General features: G+C 46.8%; 1 long non-coding RNA gene across 1 annotated transcript in view; it reads left to right on the forward strand.

The window, feature by feature from the left end:
* The window catches only part of LOC143211771 (uncharacterized), a 75,207-nt gene extending 53,047 nt beyond the window's left edge, over positions 1 to 22,160 (forward strand). The window contains exon 2 of the long non-coding RNA XR_013009530.1: positions 21,650 to 22,160. This is a non-coding gene — a long non-coding RNA (uncharacterized LOC143211771). The remainder of the gene's footprint in view (positions 1 to 21,649) is intronic.
* The last annotated feature ends 677 nt before the right edge of the window (positions 22,161 to 22,837 follow it).

Genomic DNA, 22,837 nt, shown 5'->3' on the forward strand with positions numbered 1-22,837 from the left:
TAACAGCGATCTTAGAAAGTGGGCAGGATCGAATAAGACCAAATCGTTTGTCAAGCGAAGCAGGGATCCAGAGGCCCAGCGTCTCATCGCGCCGAGCCTAATAAAGCAGTCCTAAAGTCGGACAATATTTCCTCGACGAGTTAAGTACCTTGGTGAGAAATGATCGCGGCTGAATCTCGAACGGGCCTGGCTGGGTCGCCGTTTTCCAGGTGCGAGCAAGCGTCGTCGTCGACTTCGCCACGCCGCGGCCACACCATAATTCGCGGGGCCCCGGTTGTGAGTTATGGCGAGTCGGTTGAACACCTAACAACCTACCCCTCATCCGAGGCGCGATCGTACGATTGCTTGCCTATAATGCTTCTGTGTAATACTATTTTCGCCGTCGGTAGCGTTGCCACTCTGCACGTCGTAGAATGGAACGAGCAGAGGAAAATCACTGAAAGTGGAAATTATCACCGCTGTTTTATGGGAAAATTGTTTAGAGCCACATTGTTCCAAGGAACCTGACGATGGTGAAGAATTTTCTTATAATATTCGCATTTTTAAAATTGTTACTAAGTGCGACGTACCTAGCAGAAGAAAGTCTTGGAATCACTGAATAACATGCTGTGGATATAATAAAGTATAAAGTAGTAAAGTGGATATATAAAGTAGATGAGTAGGTGATATATCAAACAAATGAGATTTAGAAGAATTTAAAAGCATCGTGGACCTGTTATTGTTAAACTATTAGGTCGCTCGGAAAGTTATTTCGTTCTTTCAAGGGAAAATGAAAGCCAATTTTTTACCATTTAGAATAAGTTTTATGATCTATTATATTCTATGATCTTTCGCGATTTTTCAGGCGACTTACAATTTTTACAATCAACACTTTTTACGACTTCGTTTGAAATTAAATTTGCGACATATAAAAAATGTTGGAAAAAGCGAGAAAAATGGTAATTCGATGGTACTTCCTCGCCTTAAACAGTACACACTTTTTTCGTTCGTGCACTGTATTTTTGCGATAACAAAAAAATGCTTGATAGGGTAGAAAGCACTACAAGACAGGAAATGACGTCCGAAATGTTAGCTGTCAAGATATACCATGATTTTGCGAATTAAAATAAGGTGAAGTAATAACTATAAAAATTGTCTGTACCGATTGCAACAAATAGAAACTAAATTGAATGATTTTAAAAGAGGAGAAATCATATATTGACAACTGCAATTTTTAAAATTTCCCAACAATTTTGAATTTCATCTACGCAATTTTGTTATAAATGCATAAAGAGATCCACAGTCTAGTAATAACAAATGGAAGAAATGCTATCTCTACACGAAAAACGGGATTACTTTCCGAACGACCTAATATAATTAGAGGAAGAAAGGAAGTCTCTCAGTTGGAGTACCTTGCAATTAATAAAAACAATTTTTACTAACTATGACTTTATACAAAAAAGCGTATAAAATTGATTTGAATATCTTTAGAAAAGTATAGAAATATTGTTCTTTTTTGTACATTTATTGCACGCTTACTGCCACAGAGAATACAATACAGTGTTCCTAATCGCGAAAAATCAAGTCAAGAGAAAAACTGTATATTCTTATAAATACATTCTTATAATCTACAGTACACTCGCAAGTAGAAACTCATTCTTCAGCTCACTTTGTACGAAACCATTTCAGCGAGGACTGAACCGTTAAATTAGATAATCTGACTCTTCACAGTTCCAAAATGAGAACAATGGTGTGTCCGGCTACTCGAATTCACAGGTAACACGTGGGGAACGCTTCGCGGGTTCCTCGGGCCTGTCCGGGCTTCGGCGGGGTGCGTAAAAATTTGTATATTCGGTAAAATATCGGCGGGATGAAGCACCCGGTACAAGCGCGGACGAATTGTATGAATTCATGGTAATTCACGGCGGGCGTGAACAGCGGACGAGTGCTCGGTATAAAATAGAGAAAAAAAAGAGCGCTAGGGGTAGAGGGAAGGTTTTGGCGGGAACGTCGGTGTAATTAATGCAGAGACTCTGCGGCTGCTTTGCCGGTTGATAAATTGGTGGGAAAAAAAAAACTGGTGGAAATTGTCGGGAAAATGCGGGCCGCTGGCGGATCATACGTAACCGTCCGGCAATCTGTGTCTTCGTCACTTTTATGGATTCCGCGTTGGCCGTCGAGTTCACTTGAAACGGCGACACGCATGTATTTTATGACGTGTCTGTGGCAGCGAGTACCAGAATGCACCGGGGGGAGAGGGCCCCGTAAAAATAACCAACCCGGGGAACATGAAACGGAATTAAAAAAAAACAAACGACGAGAAAAAAAAAACGCGCGCGAAAAGAGGGAAGGAAACCGACCCGGCGAAATAAATGGTGTAACCCGGCGATGATAAAGCGACCGCGTCAGGGATCGGGATTGCCGCGGCTTGAATTATGGTTACGCGAAATTCGCTGCTCGCTACATTAGCCGCCGAGAGCTCGCCGTGCAATAGATAAATAAACGAGTTGTTCGATGTCGACGTGCAAATGTTCGAAAACTACGGCCTCGCGCCGCCAACCGTCGCCGAGCGCTCGCCGGTGGTCTGGATTGAAAAGCGCAGTGAACTCCAGTTCTGCGATTTCGGTGTCTTCTAATGTTAGAAAAGTCTGCCAAAGAATATTCATTGGTCATGCATTCAATTTACGAATTGATTTTCACTTACGAGACTTGTTAGGTTGAAATATTGCCACGATATTTTAATACACTGTAAAAAAATATTTTTACCATACATGTTCTTCGAAGTATCTATTTTAACAATAGTAATACGGTTTGGATACAAAGAGAGGTCGAGCAACATTTTCACTTGGATGTAAAATGTACTCCTGGATCAATTGATACCACGCCGATCGATCTTTCGTTCCAGAGCGAGTATCCCTATATGAAAATTGATTACGAAATATTCCACCACGTGCCGCGAGAATTTGAATATCGATATCACTTTCCATGTGACCACTTTTGCATTCACACACTCTATTTCAAAATTCAACGGAACGTAAAATTCTGAAGAATCCCAGTTTCAATCTTTCAAGATGGTTGAACATTTTGAGAACCTTTAGCGTCGACAGTATAAAGTTCTAATCATTGTTCGTAGGATTGAAGATTTCGAATTTTTTCAGGTAATCTTTAACACTTTCAGCCTCAAAAATTTTGGAACTCAAAAGTGTCGGTCTTGAGACTATCAAGTTGGCAAAATCACAATGTTAAGATGATCTTAATTTGACTCCTAAAAATTTGAGAAGCCCACAAATTATATAAATTAGAAACCCGTTGAAAAATGAGAAAATCGTAAAATAAAAATATCTCCAGACATTGCCAGAAAAATAATTTGTTCCCGATGTCTAAGGAAGGAATTAAAGGTTTCAGGGATGCAGAGCGCTGCTCGAAATTCCGGAGCAGTATTCCGATTATTTGGCAATAGGATGGAGAGCCTAATTCCACGGTGATCCGGAGTCCACCGTCAGCCCGTGAAACCACGGGCAAAGCCTCGGTTTCACGCAGAAGTGAGCCTCGATAGCAATCTGGAAGCGACATTCCCGAAACGACGCGAGGCGACGCGATGCGTCGAGAAGGGGTTGCAAAGAGGAAAGAGGAAGGAGGGAAAGAGTGTATTGGAATCCTCGCGGGTGTGTGCAGAGGAGGAGGAAGACCGTGGCACGGCCGTGGCCGAGGAATATTTACAGCGAGTGCTGGATCCAAAAATCGCGGCGGGAGTATAATGGCGGCGCTTGTCCCGCCGCGCCGAGAAGATCGCCTCCGCTTATCGGCGGATCGCGGAGCGAATTTTTGCGCGAAACACGTGTTAAAACATGCGGGGACGTCGCGTAGATCGTTCGCCGTGTCCGGACGCCACGATCCCAGAACCGCCGAAAGCGGTTCGGGACCGTGATGCAAAGGGAAGATTCGCGGACCCTGGCGAATGTCTGTCCTCTCGTGTAACAGCTGTTCTAATGATGTGCTTCAAAGAAATTGCACGGTTTGGCATTAGGGTGGCTCGAATTCGCTCTTGGTGAACGTCATTCTAAAAATATCTTTTTTCGAGACACCTCCCGCAATTAAACCTTTAATGACATCGATATTAGTATTTTTTAATAGAGTAGCATATAAATTTGTTTTCTTTGTTCATATGTTTAATTGATTGCAAATAATATAACAGTATTTCAATTTTGAAATTAGACCTACTAGTTTTTGTCGTAAATGCATAAAATCCGCTGTCTACTTGCCAGTGGAACCCATCCCAGAATATTTCAATAAAATCGGGTGGATGGAAATTGTTGAGAAGCCGCCCCATTATTTAGTGACGTAGAATGAAACGAACCTTGCAGTTAATTACGCGTTTAATAAGCTATTTAAACAACATTTTTCTACGATCACTTAAACCAGCAGTTTTTCTAGTGTAACTTCCCAGTCCAAGAAGTTTGACGATTGCCAATAAAACCCCGGATTCCCCGCATTCTCTCCGTCCGCGGACAACAAGCATCGGAAAGCGAGTTTCTTGAATAAACTCGCCACTAAAAAAGATTCCTCAGATTCCTGTCCGTTTTAGTGCCACCTCGCCTATTGACCGATTATTAGCCATTCCGGTCTTATAAGGTTACACCTCGGAGCAACAAATGTTCGGGTATCGCGCGTAAAACGAAAAACTTGTAAGGAAGCAATATTTCGGATGTAAACTTCCGCGGGAACGTCAGCCGATCGGCAATAAAAAAGATTGCAGGGATTCCTGCCTCATTCGAAGGGTGCCAAGGGGGGTTGGGCGGACTACTCATTGACCGAGCAGCGTAATTGCGAGTTAGGTGAGTCGGGACGAGTGGGACAAGCGCGCGGCAGCGAGCGAGCAACGCGTAAAAAGGAATGACAGTAGTATGAGCACAGCACGCAAGGATAACCACGCGGGAACATAGAAGCCCGAATGCCAGCAGCTAAGTACGGACTCCGAAAAGCTTGCTATCGGTGGCTCTCGGTCGCGGTATATAAATACATCCCCCTGGGGAGCCGATAAGGAGAGAAAGAGAGAGGATCGGTGCCGATAAGGGGGGAGAGGGAGATGGAGGGGACGAACGGACCCTGAAAAGGGAGGGTACCGGGGGCCCTGCACAAGACGGGAAGAGTGGCGTGCGCTCGCCGGGGCCCACAATGCTATCTCGCCGGTGGGATCAAATTGTCGAAGGAGGGACGAGCATATTTCGCGTGACCCCGCGGTAAAAGCGCAGCGCCGCGAGCTGCTGCGCGGCTCAATTCCTCGGGAATACCTCGATATATTTGTCGCTGTTCCAGCAGCAAGGCCTGCACAAACCCGAGACCAAAAAGCAACCCTTCCTCCGCCCTGCGTCCGTGCGGAATGGGCCCGGGGATGCGCCCCGCGGCATTCCTCCGGGTATAAATCTCGAGGGAATGCACCGCGGACCTTTACCTGCCCGATGCAACCGACTCCGAGATCACTGCCTCGCACCGATACCGAACTGATCGGCCACGGGAATGTGTGCTCGATACGCGAACAGGAATTTGCTTTGCGAAACCCGATTGCTCGGGCCCTTCCCCTGTACCCTGCGGCTGGCTTTTCGGCGGCTTGGTTCGGTACGTTTCTATACGTACATGTATTAGGTTGTTGCTATTATATACTATTTTACGTTACTTAAGTAAGAATAGAAAAAATGATAGAGGAAGAAATACGAGCTCATTTTTCATGTGGATGCACCGATGCAAACGGAATCACCCTCTGAAATGAGGAACAGCCACTATTCCCATGTGTCAAACTTTCTTACACGTTGCAAGACAAGGATCTACGTCAAGCAAAGTGTCATACAACTAACGGGGTCACTGGCAATGTACTTACAAGACGTATTTTTCAAAATTCCTTTCTCCTTTTACGATAGTAACATTACTAACTACACGTCCTCATAAAAGCTTGGAAAACACTTTTACCTCAACTTTAGCAATACAAATTCCATCCGACTCGTTCAACAGACGATTTACTCCGAGACGCAATATGCCATCAGCTCACCGGCGACAGTGTTAAATCAACACGGTATCGGTACAGGGGAACGCAATTAAAATCTAGTCGCCTACTTAGCGGACCGTCTCGGTACTAATTTTAATTGCGAGCCAGCGGGATCGCACGTTTCGACGAGCAAAGCGTGTCGAACGCGTCGTTCCCGGTTCGACGCCGGAGCCCTCGTAACGTATCGAGCGGGTAATGGCAAGGTACCGATACTCTTCAGCCGGTAATTAAATAAATCATCGCAGCGCGGCGAATCGAAGGCATCTTCTAGGAGCGGAACCCGCTCGGCTGCCAACACCTCCTCGACAGAGCGGCGCATAGTTCCTCGGCTGAGACGCGATATATACGTCGCGATATGTATCTGCCGTAAACCCATACTTAACAGCGTGTCGAGCCGCTCGTTCCTTCTCCGCGATGTCCTCTTCAGCCCCTCTCGCACCACCACTTCCACACCTTACATTTCACCTCGAGTCTCTTCCTACTTCTCTCCTCTTCTTGAATCGTTCCACGCTCTCTTCGACTTCTTCGAACGACGTACGAAATGTCTTCTTTCATGCTGTTCGCGGCGAGTTCGACCGGCTCGAATATCTTCGTTGTTTATCGTATCAGGTCGAGGAAAATACAGGGTGGTCAGTAAGTGGTGGTACAAACGGAAAGAGTGCGTACTGAAGCAGAACAGTACGGAGATCCATGAAATTTAATTTCTAGACTAGAAATTGAATTCGAAAAATCTGAGAATAATATACCAATATTATTAAGAGGTATGAAGCCAATTTTTATTAATTTCCTGCTTCCCACAATTAATGCAGAACATTTTTATATCATCTCTGACCTATTAAAATGATAAAAGGCAAAAATAAAATTGTTCCTGGCCACTTGCAACCACAGCAGAAAATATATCATATTTTGCACGAAGATCCACAGTCTGTTGATAATAAATGTGCTCATAATTATGGAAGTGGTCTGTCAGAATTTAAAAAAAATCAACAGTTCTTTCACATCACATTATTTTAAACTAAATTAATTCAATGTCATTTTTATAGTGCTTGTTATTTCAACATCATATGGAATTCATTTAGTGTTAATATCCTTTTCCTTTGAATATCTCAAAACAAGAAATATATGACTTAGACCACTTTCATTTCGAAGTCAAAATCGTCGGAACGAATCCTAATCAGTACAGCCGCCGACACATCTCCGCAGCGAGTTGTTCGCTCGAAAAAGGAAGTAATCGCGAAACGATCGCTACGGTACAAGGAGCGATCGACGATCGTTCGAAGGAGCCGCGCGGAACGTCTCCATAACGCACGCGGTCTCCCCCATAAATCGTCCCCATGAAGCGGGACAATAAGTGCTCGAACGCCTCGAACACGGTATCCTGGCGATACTTGGCCGACATCGACCTCGAAAATTGAAACAACAAGGGTCCGGCGCCTGACGAGCGACCGTATCGTTGATACCGATCCGTTCCGGGCAGCAGGCTATCGATAAAAGCATCGGAACCGCGGAACCGTGAGAACCGCGCCATAGTTCGTGGAGTTAGGATGCGGCCGCGCCTATCTAATCTGCCGCGAGTGGCAGAAACGGTGTCCGGTATCTGGAGCAGAGCCTATTACCGATCATCCTCCACCGACGATGCCAATTATCATGCAAATAGACCGCAGTTGTTTAGTTTCGCAGCCGCCGCGGAATCGCGAGCCATTGGAAACCGCCGCGAGCGGAACCGCCGGGAGGGTCGTCGCCATTTTAATGCCTCTATTCAATGGGAAGATACTGGGGAACCTGGCGAAGACAGTTGTTGCCGTTTCGCTGGTACCACGATCGCATAACTTATTTGGTTTATGATCTACAGCGAGTATTGAACAGGTAGCTCTTCTAATTATTGCGGATGTGTACCTCTGGAATCTCTGACGCTGATTTGTGGATAAGGAGATCAGATTTGCTTACTGCTCTGGGAGATCCATTGTGCTCGTGAGGATGTAGTTCGTCTTGTTGCGATTGTTGAACGTTGATGAAGAGAGTTTTATCGTGGTGCGTTTGATATGGATAGCGTTGGCTTTCGAATTTTATGTTGAATTACAATATTTTATATCCTGATTAACGAAGCACAATTAATTGTGGTCAATTCTAACTTTCTTGTTTCTTCTTGTGTTGAATTATTTTGATGTTGCGAGATTTTTTGGGACTGTAATTTGGCAATCAACATTTGATAATGTTTTCCTCTGACAATTGTTTGCACAATAGTTCCTATTAATGTTTTAATACATTTTATACATTTTTGTCTGATTTTAGTAGTGAACTTTCGCAGGACCAATAAATAATCCGCGAACTTTCTCTCTAAAACAACTCGACGCCTGAAAAATTGTTGGTACCAGGTTTGACACGCTTAGAAAGTTCGACGTCCTTGCGGAGAAAATTAATGTCCAGGCAGAATCGACGTAACCGTACAAAGGGTTAAAAATATTTGTCCCCTTACACGAACCGACATTTACAAAGTCGTAAACGTCCACCTTGCCAGTGCAAACAGTGTTTAAAGATACCAATATATAACCCGTCCCCTGCTAAATTAACATCCGCCAGGTAGCTTTCACAACATTGGTGCAGTTAATTTCTACGTCGCGACAATATCGATGAAGACATACATCGGCCCGATCCGAAAACAAAATAAGAAATATCTACATGCCGCGGTCATTCCTTACAAAAAGGTACAAGCACGTGAATCAACATTCGACCGGGGCAGGCGTCGGTTTTTAATGTTTCATTCAAAACGAATGGAGTTTTCAGGAGTCGTTCGCACAGCTGGATTCCCCATTAAAAAAACGCACAATTCCGCCACTTACATTTACGTCGCCCGTAAATTCGTCACAAACGTCCGACGTCCAGGCGCTAAACTTGCAAAATCGAACGCCGCTGCTAAACCGCACCAGGGGCTTGAAAATTGTTATACCGATTTATATCGGGCCTTCCTGAACCTTTTCCGCGAGTAAGTGCTATGAAAAATCAAAATTTCGATTCCGGAATGGTTCTAGGTTGAACTTTTGTATTGACATTCCCTTAATTAACATTATCTTAGTAATATTAGTTTTAGATTAAAGTTCGTTGTCTACAAACGACTGAATCTTGTGCGGGAGACTGACGGTAATTAAACTGACATGCAAACAGAACCGTTTAGTTTTTACGTGGCAGTTTCAAACAGTTATTTTCGGATTCGTGTGCCACTCGGTGGCCAGCGCAGCGGTCTGAATGTATGCAGCGACAATGTGGAACAAGACGCATCGTCCGAATCGGATGAGAAATGGCCGGTCCGTCAAATCGAGGGAGCAGCTGCGTCCCCTGCGCGGAGAAAGGCCGCGAACAAAGAGAACGCATTATGCCACGGTGCTCGTTAAGGCCGCAGCTTATCCGCGGCGGCAGGACTCCGCGAAATGCCAATAATTGGCGCAAAAATGCGGACTTATCTGCGGCGGGGTTGCACCTGTCGGGGGCCCCGTGCATGCAAATTCTGGAAAGAACGAAAAAGAGAAAGAGAGTCGAGCACTCGCATACCAGAGATTGATATCTGCAATAAGTCGCCGCGGTAAACGAGGGTGTAAGCTGCCGCGCGATTCAACAAGCCATTCCCGTCGCGGGATACGCTTTCTCGTAAACCATCGAGGTTAAGCCTTCTCGCGTTTCCCCGGTCGGCAGGAAACGGGCCGAGAAAAAACGACACGGCAAAAGAATGCAACCCTGCGAGCAAGAAGCCCTCGCGAGCCGGCCGAAACCTTTTGCTCGCCGAATTCTAGGAAGCGAGGGTACACCGCTTCGTCGGGGGGCGATTCGACGAATCACGGGGGCGACGACAGTCGAGGAAAATCTCGTTCGCGTGCGCCGAACGACTATCACCCCCCCCCCCCCAGGCAACCCCCTATCAGCCCTGCTTCCATCGCGAAACGCGAAGAGAGTTGCGACGGGACACCGAGGCAGGACATCCATTTTGATAACGATTTACGAAGGAGCGGTGCTCCGGAGGGCGAACTTTCGCGCTGGATGCTGGAAAATCGAGGCAATTCCCCGGAGACGTCGGGTAAGCAATTTTCTTATCGGCCCGTCATTTCCGGTCGTTTATCTCATGGCTTGTAGTTAAGGAGGGACATTGATTAAAGGGCCGTTTTAACTCCGGCTGAAATACCACCCCCGCCGTCCAGGACGACCCCCACCCCCAACTCCCCCCCGCTCATTTCGCTCCTTTTGATTCAATTTACGAGTAGGATGGCGTCGATAAAGGCGCCCGACCTCCTGACCCGCACACCCCCGCACACCCACCCTCTATCTCACCGTCGTGTCGCCTCTTTCGACTCTGCATCGGAAATGTCCGAGTCTCCTTTTCCAACCTCGAGCTACCTGGGATTCCCCGGCTTCCCCTCGGAGAAGGTGATCGTGTTTTACCTCCCCCCGTGCCTCTCCGCCGTCTCCGACGTCCCACTACGACACACTGCCACCTATCTCTCACCCCCTCGGATCCCCCCTCCTCTCCACGACCGACTCAGGCTCACCTTCGAGACTCTTATCGCGTCGAGATCAAATCATTCGATTCCTTTCCACGACTCGAACGGCCATAATCGCCGAGCTACCTTCGCCACGGAGAAAAAGAGGGTCGACGGTCCTATCTCTGCGACCCAACCCCCTCATCCCTCTCCTCATCCCCCTCAGCACCCTCACGATGAATCGGATGGCTCTTTTAAGTCGCGCTCGAACGGCCGCTCGGAGAGATCGTGTTCGCCTCGCGACGATCGCATAATCGCTCGCTGAATAATACGCTTGTACCGTGTAACTTGGTATTTGTCTCATCGCTGAGGGAGCTGGGAACCTCGAGAGAAACCCGGCTGCAACGGGAGCTGCGAGATCAGCTAGAGTCGCATTTTTGGGCCAATTTAAATTTCAAAGATCTTGATCGGAAATAATTGTGCGGCTTTATTTTTGGAAGAAAAATCGTCACGATCGGTTCATCGAGAGAAAGTGTCAGTTTCGCAGTACTTCCCAGCGGGCATCAGCGAACTGTTCGCGGCGAAAGTTCGGGTCGCAGCGAGAGAGCGGTCGGATCCTCGGCAGAAACAAATTTTCCGGGGGAATTTACATTTTAATAACAATCCGCGTCGCGAATTCGTCGAGCCGCGAATACCGGTGGAAGACCAGGCCACGTTGGGAGACGGGGATGGAATGGGGGTGCGGCGGGGGTGGGACGGGCGAAAGACAAGACGCGACCGAAGTTTGATATTTCGCCGAAAAGTCCTCGCATTGTCTAAAAGTTGATGGCGTCACCCCAAGGAGGAAGATAACATCTGGTGCTGCCTCCATCAACAACCCACCCCTGACGCCGCGCAACCATCCCCTATCCACGAACCGAAGGAAACTCGTCTTCAATTATTCTTGTACCCCCATCCTTCGGGTGTCTCCCGCCTCCTCTCGTCACTCTCTCTCCTTCTCTCTTTCTGTTACTGTCTCGCTCTAACACGACTTACCGCGTCGCCACCATCCGGTTCCCGCTTCGCCACCCCCCGTTCGCCGCCTCTTTCGCCATCTTTCCGTCTGTCAGCCAGTTCAGACGAACAACGAATTTATGGAATTACGAAAGGCAAGGCGGAATTCATTTGCATCCCTGAAAAACCGGGATATATAGATGCGCAGACGTGTATACGGCCGTCTGTGTTCAGCCGGGTGGCTCGACGGGGATGACACTTCGCGGAGAGATACGCGGTAATTGGACCGGCGCTGGTTCCACGGGACGAGGAGGACGATGCAGAGGAGATAATAGATTCGGAAGAGTGCCGCGCGTGGGCGGGCCACGAATTATTTATTAATTGACGCTTGTTTCCGAGCGGCGAACCTCCGCAGTCTATGTGGAGGGATATTTTGCGATAGTTTGTACTGCCACCGACACCTTTCGCTCCGGAAACGTCTAAGCTATTTTGCGGCTACTCCAGTTCCTTGCAAATAGTACACACTTTCTCCAGATTACGACAATTCCATTTTTGCAGTAGTCTCCTACAAAAATTCGCAATAATACGTAAAGTGTTCGCCTTTCGTGCAACTTCAATTTGATTTGTAACAGCCTGAATTTGGTCTGTGTATTTAATCTGTAAAACGATGAATTTCGATCGCAAAACCTGTAACACGTCCCCGAAACATCAGATCGCTCTCGCGTAAGGACCTCGTCGGCTCCCGTTTCTTTTCCTCCACCCCCGCGCACAGTTCCCGAACCGTACCGGCGCGGCGGCGTTAAGTGGCTGCTAATCCTATCAATCAAAATATATTAAAACGGGGCCCGCCCCTCTGGGGCGTTCGTCCCCCCGCCACCCCAGCCCCGAACTTTACCCTTTTAATAAACTCCTGCCGGAGGCAGACGGCGCGATTTAAAGAGTTTTCGCGGGAAAGAAGCAAGCTGCGAAGCATCGGGACAGAGAGCACCCGGGCCAGCCACCCTTTGAGGGCGGCGTAACTACTTAATTCCAAAGGACACCGCGACGCCTTGCTCGCCTCGCCTAAACCCCTCCTCGATTCCCAACCCTACTTGCTGCTCTCTCTCACTTTTTTCCAACCCCTTTTGCATCACAAAAGAACCGCAGGAAATCCCGGTTCTCGTCGAACCGACACCGCCCCCGGAAAAAGGAATTTCCCTGGCCGCGATCTTGATTTCTTATTAGCGGGACGCGCTCTCGGGAATATTGGAACAGGTGGTGTCTGCACTTTGATCTCCTGCGAGACACGCTTCGAACACCTTCCTTCGTTCTGGTGTGTTCTTCTGCACTTTGTTGTAATCTATCTGTTCAGGGTCTTATTGTAATATATTTCTTTAGTCTTCCTTTGCAATTTGTTTCTGTGACACACTTGGTTTTAATGTACATATTTACACTTTTATTATAACCTTTTTAAAGGTTGCTATAACAGACAAAAAACGCGCACGTGTTAATTGTATATACAAAATACAAGAAATAAGAGAAGACCATAAACTATTTCTTTGATTCCCACCTCAATCCAAATAATAAACAATCTTTTATTTGCAAATGTGAGAAATAATAATTTATTTAAATAAAAAGTTCAGTTATTATTTGCAATTAAAATCACACGTTCATTTATTACTTAAAATAAAATTTGCCCAACACTGGATTTGGGGTCGGTGCAATATCAAAGTCTTTTTTATCTATTTCTTGTATATAATTCCGCGTGTAAGAATTTTGGAACACTACTTCCAGACAATGTTCCGTCCACCCCCCGATAAAATTAAATGAAAAATGTTTTCGAATTAACAGTGGTCGTCCATAATGCGCGAGCATTACACGATATATAAACCACTTACTCTTTGTCGCTAATTTGTACGTGCTCGCATAATATTCCTGTAAAGATATCAGTCGTGTCCGATAAATCGCCGGCGATCTCTGCGGAGTTAATAAGTGTCATTGTTGACCGACCGGTACAAATCGGCCGAAATTTACCTGTCGCGAGGGAATTACCGTTCGCCGCTTTCGAAACGAGTTGCGACCACAGGTGTCCGTCGCTCTTTTCTTTTTTTCCTTGAACGATCTGCATTCTTGGTTAAACATTGTGAGCCGACAGCCGTGGAAAAGGATACAAGGTGGCAAATGAATGTCGGCTATATTTTCAGCGCGCGATAATATCGACGCGAGCTTTCTACTAAATGCGCAGGATGTTGCCGAATGTGTAGAACCGTTCCTCGATTCTATAATTACTTCATTAACGGGGCGATAAAAGTTTATTAAGACAGCTGCTCTCTCTCCGCGGAGCGAAGATATGATGTATGTATGTATACCTTGCGCGCACGTTGCGCCGCTCTCATTACCTGGTATTAATTATGCCAGCGCGGTGCGTTTCGAAGGAACCGCCCTCCGACGGGACTTTAATCGCTCAATTCGAAGAAATTAAATGTCTTTTTTTCCCTCCCGTGTGGAAACCGCGAACAACTATACGGCGAGCGTGTTCCGTGGCATGATTATACAGAAGTTAACACATTTCTTCCTCGACCGAGTTAACACGAACAAAGAAACCCGCATACGAAGCACCGCGTTTAAAGTTCGCCTCGTAAAAGCCATCATTAAATTCAAATTCGAATTTATTTTTACTATCCACGCTAATTCGAGCCGTACGAAGATGATCGCGCGGTATCGTTGACCGGTCACGAATATATTATATCGGGAACATTGTAACGTGCACATCGGTTAATCGCGCATGCAATGATTAAAGTGCAAAATCGTTATTTATCCGACCGAACGGTGTTCGCTCAATTTTTACAAATTGGTCGTCGCGGCGCGGCGTTCTCATCGGAGCTTTCAGTCTCAGTCGACTCCTGTTTTGTTTATTATCGCGATGTCCGTCGATGACTCGGGGGAACCGGTTCTGTCAACTAATTTGCTGCTCTGTCGGCCAGTCTGTCCGCCGTTTCGTTTTCAACTCCCACGTTTCATTCCATTAGTATTTTACAAGATCTAAAGGACTTTCATAGGCCGTAAATTCGCGGAAAGATCCGGAATCTAGCGATAACGGCCAGGCCCGTCGTCGGAACGACTACGGACCCGTGGAAACTCACATGGTGGCGGATAAATAAATGGATGAGAGAACGGTAGCTCGGCGAACAACCGATTCCGCCGCGTTTCCGCGTCCGACCAAACGTTTTATTGCCGATGGCTTGCGAGTTCACACGCGGGCCTCTGGAGAGAGAGAGAGGTCCGCTAAGTCGATGGACGGAGTCACGCGATTCCTTCGAACGCTTCGCGGATAATTAAATCTGTCAGATAATTAACAGCCTCTGGCCCCGGCCAGCGCTGTTCCAACGGCCGATGAAAATTTATAAGAGGTAATTCCACCGTCGCGGATTCTTGAAATCCCACCGTGACGACTCCCGGAATCACTGCTCGCGCGTATTATGGCTCGTCGACCCGTCATCGATGATCCGTACGTATCAATTACCCGCAGAAACGCAGAATCTTTCAGAAAGTCTTCCTCACTTGCCCGAGCTGCGAGAATGGAAGTGTCTCAGCCTTTACGCTAAGTTATTCCTCATTGTTAGACTGCGGATCTTTATGCAAAATAAACATTGTCTGCATCGAATGCAAGAAATCGAAACTAAATTGAATGTTATTTCTTAGCTTAATGATTTTAATAGAGGACAAATCATATATTGACATCTTCAATTAAAAAAATTTTTCAACAATTTTCAATTTCTTCTTCTCAATTTTGCTATAAACGCATAAAGATCCGCAGAGTGTACTTATTGTACTCCTCGAGTCGGTGAGGAGGAAAGTGGATTTTTAATCGTTTGTAGCTACGCAGACCGGAAACTAAACGAAACAATTATCATGTAATATTATTATGATGAACGAATTATTATAATACTGTTACTATTGTAAAGCAATATAAGGGTGGCAGGTTTTGCAAATAAAGTTAAATAAATCGTAAAATTTACGGTAAGTAATTAAATGTAAGCCCAAGGCTTGAAATGCTTAAAATAAAAAGGAAGTCTGATACCAAATTACAATAGAAGTCTAAAGAAATAGATTAGGAATTTTCGGAGCACTTTTCTGGAAAAGCAGGGTGTTCCACGTTTCAGCCGTAATATTATTTCGTCAGATTAAAAAGGATGTGAACAGCGGCGGCATGCCGCGCGGATCGGTCGCATTAAAATTTCATCCGCGACTGCGGGAAGGTTAAACGGGATCGGGACTCACGTTTTTGCCGGATGAAAATGTGAAAGTGAGACGCTAGTAATCGACGAGGAGACAAGGGAAACTGACTCGCGCGACAACTGTTCTTATGACCGTCGAGAAATTCCCGTGTTCTCGAGTACAGCCGGTTCGCGCGATCCCGTGTTCTACGGAAAAGATGGCAGCTAGAAGGAACGTGCCGACGGCCATAAGCGATTCCGCGAATTCGCGGATCAATTAAAAGGAACGTCGTGCCACGTCTCGCTGACAGATCGCCGGTTTTGCTAGCGGACGAGCACCTTTCTGGCACGCAGATCAATCGCACGTGCACGACTTTTTCTCGGGCTGAGCCTGCGAACGTGTCCGCGTAAACACGCAGGAATTAATATGGCGCGGTTCTTGCTGGATGTCGCATCGACAGTACCGCGAACTACCGACCGCTGTAATTTTACCGTTTTTACCGAGATGCTGCTGCAAACTTGGAGCTGCCCTGGGATCTTGATATTTGAATAGGTGCACCTGGAACGTTCTTCTAGTTTGGCTTTATGGGGACGATTTTGCGTAGTTCAACCCTTTAGAGGATGGACGAAGTTCCCGAGACACTGAAGATTTTTTCACATGAATAATAGTGAGTCGGCATTGCTTGTAAATTGAGGTTGTTGTGAAGCTAAACGGTTCTGCTTTGATTTTTTGTATGCGACAGAGGTAACAGGCATTTCAGATCTGTTATTTTGAAGGGCTCGGTAGTTACGGCGTTAATTATGTAGTGCTCCTCACAAATTACGCAGGAAGTGTCTATTTTCGAAAATTAAAATTAAAATCTCCGACAAAGAGTCCCTCAAAAAATGAAAAATCCCAATTTCCGGACTTCGCGGATCGGGTCAAATCGCATGAAAATCGGCCATACTCCCGGCGAAGGTAATACCGGGCAGTCAATCGATCACGGTTGCATCGAGAGGCGAGAGGTCCGAAGGGACCGGGCCGGAACCACCCTCGGACAGCCCTAAAAACGCTGTCAAACGGGCGCGCGGGGCTGGTCGAGTAACGGCGAAGAACGGCGAACCGATCGCCCAACCCCTCTATCGGGCAGGTCTGGTTACTCGAAAACACGTCGCCGCGACACGAGGAGCGTCGATCCGAAAAAGGAGGACGAGCCGACGACGCGACGAGAAACGGCGCGGCGCGGCGGGGAGTCGTCGAGGAAGGACAAACCGTAAGATCACGGAGCAGGCTGATCCAGCCGGAGGGCGCTTCCGATGGAACGCCTCGACCTACCGACCGAACCAGCCACCCCTTCATCCCCTGGTCGTTCCACCACCCTGCGGGGGTGGCTGTTGGCCGAGGATGCGCTGGGAAAGCTGGTAAGGTGCAAGGTACAATGCTTGGTGGGCACAGTGTGTCCGACGTTCCTCCGGGGAGCGATCAATGATAGGCCGGGGGTACGAGTCACGTGACCCGACCGCGGGGAGTTCGCGCAATGCATCACCAACCAACCACCCGGGCAGGGTGGCCTCTGCGGGGGTGGTTGGAGGAGGAGGAGGGTGCCTCCACCTTCTTGCTAGGCCCCCCATCCGAGGATCCTGCCACCCCCGCGACACCCCGCAACACCACCGTAACCAGCCGTCCCGCATCCTGCCACCCCACCAACGCCTCCCAGCCACCCTCGTTCACCAGATCTCGTCCACCACCATTCGCGACCACCACCACCACCGAACCTCCTCCCTGTCACACCACCACCGACGCACACCGTTACCGTCGTCCTCGTCGTCCTCGTCGTCCTCCTCGTCGTCGTCGTTACCATCTCGACGTCTCTGTACTCTCCACGGCGCAGACACGCCGAGAGTACTAAACGGGGTTGTTGCTACGTTGCTCTTGGCGACCAGCAAGTGTCGTCCTCGTCGTCGACGTTGTCGCCGTCTTTTGAGGAGACACCATCCCCGCGCCGCCACTCACAACCTCGAGTATCAACTCCGAGCTGCCTTTTATTTATCGCGCACTCTGATTGATCCTCCGAACACTCGCTTATTTATCGCGGCGACCACCCGCGTTATTGGATTTCATTGCCCGGGCGGAATTTGCTCGACGACGTTGCACCCGATTCTTGCGAACGCGAGATGCCGTCGATTTTTGGAACGTCGCACAGGTTACCAGAATATAATCGAATTCATTTTATCGGTTGTTGAAAGTAATAGAATTTATTTGTGACAGGCCAATGGTTAATTAACCGAACGAAGCACTGTTAACATTTACGTACTGTGAAAAAAATGTGATCATAAAATAGGATGGTTTCAAAAATGGCGGTCCCCAAGCTTTTCTTCAATTTTGTTCTGGCTGTGGCGAGACAGAGAGCCGCCCTCTCGGAGAAAAAATATTCATAATGGCATTTAAATTCCGCGGTCAGTCCTAGTTACATCGTTATATGACAGAAGGGTAGGCGTCCGCCACGCATTCGTATGAAAATATACGATAACCCCGCGGCCCCTGGGAAATCATGGCATCCGTTACTCGCGTCCAGGCGACTCAGAAGGAGACGAGAAAAATTCTATGCATCTGTCAGCGTCTGCGCGGTCGACGTTCTGGTCTGCTAACGCGGCGATAATTATGATGGCTCGAACAAAATCTTGTTGCAATTGTTTTCTTTTGTTCTAGGGAAAACAATATAATTCGTAAATGAACATTCCTTACATTTTCGACTTACTTTCTCACGTAGATTCGCCACTTTTTGCACCGCAGTGACCGATGCGAGTCAGCCTGTATTTAATGGAGTGTAACCAAAGTGTCCATAATGTCACGCATCATCGTTCGATCGTCCGGGAAGAAACTGCGAACGATTAAAAAGGCGAATATATTTCTTCGCGTTGCTCGGCAGTTAAAATCCCAGCTGGGCCCGTTCGATCCGATCGAACTTAATTCTGTCTGAAATTGAATCGCCTCAGCCCCCGGGCAGATTTCGATTCGTTAAACTCGCATAAGTTCCCGGGCGCGATCGCGTGATTCGCGCGGGAGCGTGAAACCGTGCGAACAGATGGGAATTGTGGGCGTCGTAACTAATGCGATTTTATTTAAACGGCGCCGTGTAAAAGGCGCGGCCCCGGGTAGCTGTGTTCGCGCGCCAGCACATCTACATTCCACGCGACTTTCAACCCTTAACGTCGCTGTTATATTGCCTCGAGAACCGTCTGTTTGCATACTAAAAAGGTTTAAAACTCCCGGGACAGAAATAATATTCACACGGTTACGAGCGACGCCTATGGCATCCCTGATCGTTCCAAGCTGACGTACCCAATGGCTGCGCGCCCGTTTAAATATACAACTCGTGCACCGGTACACCGATAACCGCGTCTGGTCATACATTTTTTAACAGACGCTAGATTTGCTTTGAAATCTGCCATAACGTCGCTGTTTCGAAACGGCAGGCGAAAGGCGAACGGGAAGGAGCTGATAGCACTCCGTATTATTTAACCGTTCCGCCATGGAGCTGTGTTATGCTAATCGAAACTTTCTCGCGATTCAAGCGCCGCTTGCTGTTGCCTCTTAATACTATATGAACTCGAGGATTTTTCGTTGAGTTGTCTCACATTAATATACGATGAACTATAAATAAATATTTGAATATAATTTGACCTTTAAAGGGCAGTTTTACGTAAATGCATACGTCGCTACGATTTTCAAAATCGTGCCAGAATTCCCAAAAAGATATCATCGAAAAAAAAACATAAAAGCACGTAAACAGAGTTTGACATTATTGACAAAATGACAATAAATACAGAATTTTGATTCAACAGCTAATCACTTATCAATTATCTGATTGAGACGATTGCAATTGAAAGGAATGTAATAGTAATCGCAATTAACGACTAATAAGTATTTAATCGTTAACCGCAATTTTTTAACGACTAAACTAGGAGATTAATTGTTAATTGCGATTAACGATTGAAGTGGAAATTTATTCGTCAATCGTTGATTAAATTTTTGCCCAACCCTGTTTCCCGTAGAAACAAACTCGAAACCGTTAACATGACCGGCGGCCATCAGCGGGTCTAGGTGGGCATGTTCGCCTATCACCGGCTAAATCCATTAGCCTGGCTTCTCGTCCAAACCACTTAATTTTTTTTTAAAGTCAGATTAACCATCGACTGGGAGCATTTAACCGGCGTCGATAGCGCATGCAGTCGTGTTCGTCATAAATGCATAAAATCCGAAGTCTATTAATCAGCAACGTGTTAAAACAAAATATTACCGTGATTCGCCATATCTCGGCGCGTTTCCACAGAGGGACAGTTCCGTGGCATGCAGAGGTCCTTGCCCCCCCTGGGAGGGGGCCCGGCTATCGCGATTCATTACAACGTGTTTAGATAATTAATAAAGCAAAGTCTACGTAAATAACGCGGCCGGGTATCGCCGGATCGCTAGCCGTAGTTCGGAGTAATTTCGCCCGGTGTCGTTTCCTTTCCCCCTTTATCGTCGCGCAAGGGGCGGCTGCGAGTCGCGGCGGGTCGTGGAGAGTCGTGGCGAGTCGTGGCCGAGGGCCGTGTTACGTGTTTCATTCGCAATCAGCGGCAGTAGCCAGTGGCCCGAACGGTGTCGTTCATGGCGGAGCGTAAGTGGTGGCAGTAACCTGAAAGTTATCGCGCGGCCAACAGGGTCGTAACGAGCACACCGCGTAGAATGCAGGTTACCGGTCGAAGGGACGGCATTCTGCCGCGCTGTTATGGCCACTAAGGCTTGTTTACACTGACGTTCTGTCCGCCGTGATAATACCGGCGAGCCGGTTGCGATCGCGGGACCGGATACTCGGCCCCTGCAGATTCCCCTCCCCTCGACTTCTACCGCACTTATTCCGCTCCTTGCCGACGTTTTTTTCACAATTTTCGCGACCATCGCCGATCAACAGGTGCAATTTAACACGTTGATTGCCGCCTCGATCCGCGTATATGGCAGACGCCGCTCTTTGTCCGCGGGCTCGCCCTTTAAGGCCTGAATTATGCCAGCAGCAATTTTTACTGATACTCCGGAGCCGCTCCCGACGATCCGTGCTTTCGCCACCCGGCTAGCGCTGGAACTTGTTCGTGAAGATTCGGTCTCGTTGAACGTTTCCAGTTTGTCTAACATTTGGTTTTTACTACGCTTAATCTTGCTCAAATTTTGTATACACACTTGCTTCCGATGACAATAAAAGTGGAAAATAAAATATATAAAAAAAAAAACTATAAAAACCAAGCTTATATGAAAATTCACTAAAAAGGAGAGAATAACTTTTTTCCTCGTTCTCCATAAAATACCGAATTCAGTCAAATGATTACTAATATTTTTCCACAAAATTTTAAACAATAAAAGCGGGGAGCGCTAAACTATGTATATTGATGTAATCTTCGTGGGCGCTCCACACTTTTATTTATAGTAACTAATATCATGATTTTATTTAAATTTATATTAAATCTTTCCATCTATTCCGAGACTAATTTTATAACAGAAGAAATTTTGAACTAATTGCTTAAGATTTTGGGGAAAACAAACAGCTCGCATTTTGGACGTCATTTCCTGCCTTGTAGTGCTTTCCAACCTTGCAAGTATTTTTTTATTATCGCATTAAATATACAAAATCAAAGTACGCATTTATTTTTTTTAAGTAATACTTTAGCACAACTTAGTACAATAGACAAAATTTTAAAAAAATCAAAGTGGGGTCTACTAAAAAAATCGTTTTTCTCAATTTTTTCTTATGTCTTATAATACTATAGTTTTAATATTCGAGCACAATATATGTATATATATATATAGTACAATTATTTAATTCAACAAGTGGTGAGCTAATTTCTAGGAGGCCGTGTCTTCGACACATGTCGAGTCATTACTGTAGTAGATTCTAGCGTGGTAGCGTAGGTCCGCAAAGAGTATCACGGAATAATGTTTGAATCGCATTCCCACGTTTCAGGTTCGAGTACCCGGGACCTGTGATGGATGAACGCAGCAATATCTAACGAAGTCAGCGTGCAAACCAAGTTGGAGGCATAGTAGCAGCAGGGAGACACGCGGGCGGATTATGGACGGTTGCGGACCGTGGTCCGCGTGCGGTCTCCACGAGCGAGGTTTAGGCGCGTGCGAGCCGGATTTATAGCCCCCATTATGACGTTGACGTATCGCCTTCGTGAGGGTCCTAAACCAAACCCAAGGCGGATCTAAGCTCCGTGTATCTAAGCCGAGAGCTAGCCACAGGTTACCGCAACCCGGACGAGAATATTTGAGACTGATCCACCTTGGACCACCCGTGTCCGATAAATGTCCCGCCGGATGTCAACCATTCTTACCATATTAGCAAATTCAAAATTATATAGGACAACCTCGTTGGAATCTTCGATTTTCGATAAACTGGAAAGGTATCGCCTAGCAAACGCGAAGAAATGTATGTATCTTAATAAAAGTATAATAAAAACCTGTGCAAAGTTCGAAGCGTGACCCTGAAGACTCCCACTAGTGTTAATTCTTTCAACCCTTTAAGATTTTATTAATATGACTATACTACAAAAAGTTTGACCTTGAGAAAAGAGTCAAGGCTGGGGTCCATTTTTTTAAACAGATCATCATATAAGTTTGATGACGTATAAGCTTTATACACCCTGTACCTCCCACGAATCGAAAATTATAGTCGAGATGTAAGTTAGTTGTTGGTCGACCCTCGTACGCTTTATATTCCACAACTGTCACCGTGTCCCCGCTCCTCATCGAAGAAATCGGTGAAAAGGTCTCGACAGCGTCCGCGAGATCCGTCCATCACGTCGGACAGTAGCCAATCACCTTCCCCGGCATATGTATATTTGGCCAATTCCTTCGGGAACAGACACCGGGACAGACCAGGATCCCGTGGATCCCGGTTGTCCATTAACTCTCTGCCCTTTAATGCATCGCGCAGACTGGCGGCAGGCTCCGCGGTGTTTTGACACTCGCCGATGCGTGACGCTGGCCACTATACGTCGCCTGATCCATTTTGCACCGCGATTTATTCGCGTCAACCCCTCGAGCGTCCCCGTACGGTGCCGCCCCCGCGAGGATCGTCGCTGGTCTTCTCGTATTTCATCGAGGGAACGAGCAGAGAGAGAAAGAGAGAGAGAGAGAGCAGAAAAGG

The sequence above is a fragment of the Lasioglossum baleicum genome, chromosome 9 (genome assembly GCF_051020765.1).
Source record: "Lasioglossum baleicum chromosome 9, iyLasBale1, whole genome shotgun sequence".
Classification (NCBI taxonomy): Eukaryota; Metazoa; Arthropoda; class Insecta; order Hymenoptera; family Halictidae; genus Lasioglossum; species Lasioglossum baleicum.